The following is a 2,500-nucleotide window of genomic DNA, read 5'->3' as shown; positions in this document are numbered from 1 at the left end:
CCCACGTTCGGGCGCAAAACTGCACGTTTGGAGCCACATTTTGTCTGAAGCTGGAAACCTGCATTCAAAGCTGGGAAAAGGTGCTCATTGACAGGCATCTCCACTTCGGGACCTCGTAGCACCTTCACCCGGGTGGCGTTGGAAAGGTCTGGGCGAGGGGCACACGGGGAGGTCAGGCTCGCCACGCGCACGCGCTTCCCCGCGAAACGGGAGCCCAAACAAAACTTTAAACGGACCCACCGAGCTGGGGACGGCTTTTTCCGGGAAGATAACCGCGCACACCGCTGCCCCCCGTGCCAACTTGAATTTAGAAACCGTCCCCAGCGAAATCCCACGTTCGGGCGCAAAACTGCACGTTTGGAGCCACATTTTGTCTGAAGCTGGAAACGTGCATTCAAAGCTGGGAAAAGGTGCTCATTGACAGGCATCTCCACTTCGGGACCTCGTAGCACCTTCACCCGGGTGGCGTTGGAAAGGTCTGGGCGAGGGGCACACGGGGAGGTCAGGCTCGCCACGCGCACGCGCTTCCCCGCGAAACGGGAGCCCAAACAAAACTTTAAACGGACCCACCGAATTGGGGATCATCAATCCTGGGAAAATAACCACACACACCGCTGCCCCCCGTGCCAACTTGAATTTAGAAACCGTCCCCAGCGAAATCCCACGTTCGGGCGCAAAACTGCACGTTTGGAGCCACATTTTGTCTGAAGCTGGAAACCTGCATTCAAAGCTGGGAAAAGGTGCTCATTGACAGGCATCTCCACTTCGGGACCTCGTAGCACCTTCACCCGGGTGGCGTTGGAAAGGTCTGGGCGAGGGGCACACGGGGAGGTCAGGCTCGCCACGCGCACGCGCTTCCCCGCGAAACGGGAGCCCAAACAAAACTTTAAACGGACCCACCGAGCTGGGGACGGCTTTTTCCGGGAAGATAACCGCGCACACCGCTGCCCCCCGTGCCAACTTGAATTTAGAAACCGTCCCCAGCGAAATCCCACGTTCGGGCGCAAAACTGCACGTTTGGAGCCACATTTTGTCTGAAGCTGGAAACCTGCATTCAAAGCTGGGAAAAGGTGCTCATTGACAGGCATCTCCACTTCGGGACCTCGTAGCACCTTCACCCGGGTGGCGTTGGAAAGGTCTGGGCGAGGGGCACACGGGGAGGTCAGGCTCGCCACGCGCACGCGCTTCCCCGCGAAACGGGAGCCCAAACAAAACTTTAAACGGACCCACCGAATTGGGGATCATCAATCCTGGGAAAATAACCACACACACCGCTGCCCCCCGTGCCAACTTGAATTTAGAAACCGTCCCCAGCGAAATCCCACGTTCGGGCGCAAAACTGCACGTTTGGAGCCACATTTTGTCTGAAGCTGGAAACCTGCATTCAAAGCTGGGAAAAGGTGCTCATTGACAGGCATCTCCACTTCGGGACCTCGTAGCACCTTCACCCGGGTGGCGTTGGAAAGGTCTGGGCGAGGGGCACACGGGGAGGTCAGGCTCGCCACGCGCACGCGCTTCCCCGCGAAACGGGAGCCCAAACAAAACTTTAAACGGACCCACCGAGCTGGGGACGGCTTTTTCCGGGAAGATAACCGCGCACACCGCTGCCCCCCGTGCCAACTTGAATTTAGAAACCGTCCCCAGCGAAATCCCACGTTCGGGCGAATAACTGTGAATTTTAAGCCCCCGTTTCTCTCAAGCTGGAAACGTGCATTCAAAGCTGGGAACAAGGGCTTCATGTACAGGCATCCCCACTTAGGAACCTCGTAGCACCTTCACCCAGGGCTCGTTGGATAGGTATGCCCGAGGGGAACACGGGCACATCGAGACCCGCGGCCGCACGCGCATTTCCCCGACGCTGCGAGCGAAACAACATTTCAAACACGCCTACCGAAATGGGGACACTTTTTTCGGGGAAAATAACCGCACACACCGCTGCCCCTTGCCCTCACTTGAAGAACAAAACCATCCCCAGCAAAATCACACTTTCGGGCGCCAAACGGTGCATTTCACACCCACAAAATACTCAACAAGTCAAACACACTCTCACACTGCAAAATTTGGGAGCCCCGGGGAACAACACTACACTCTTGGCCTCCCCGGGGAACAGCACTCCCAGGGCGGCAAGCACACCTCCGGGGAGGACCCCCCTGCACTACCTGATCACCGTGGGGCCCTGTGCACCCACTCTTAAGCACCCCCCCTGTGTTAAAACCAAAATAACCCCACTTTAAGAAGTACGTGCCCCTGGGCATCCCCTGCTTACAGTGCCCGTGCCCCTGGGCATCCCCTGTTTACAGTGCCCGTGCCCCTGGGCATCCTCCCATTGACTCCCACTCAAAATGGACTTAGGTTTTGGAGGCTAAAGTGCCTGTGATGCAGTGCCCCTGGGCATCCTCCCATTGACTCCCACTCAAAATGGACTTAGGTTTTGGAGGCTAAAGTGCCAGTGATGCAGTGCCCCTGGGCATCCTCCCATTGACTCCCACTCAAAATGGAC

The sequence above is a fragment of the Osmerus eperlanus genome, unplaced genomic scaffold (genome assembly GCF_963692335.1).
Source record: "Osmerus eperlanus unplaced genomic scaffold, fOsmEpe2.1 SCAFFOLD_278, whole genome shotgun sequence".
NCBI lineage: Eukaryota > Metazoa > Chordata > Actinopteri > Osmeriformes > Osmeridae > Osmerus > Osmerus eperlanus.
This window is presented reverse-complemented; position numbering follows the sequence as displayed.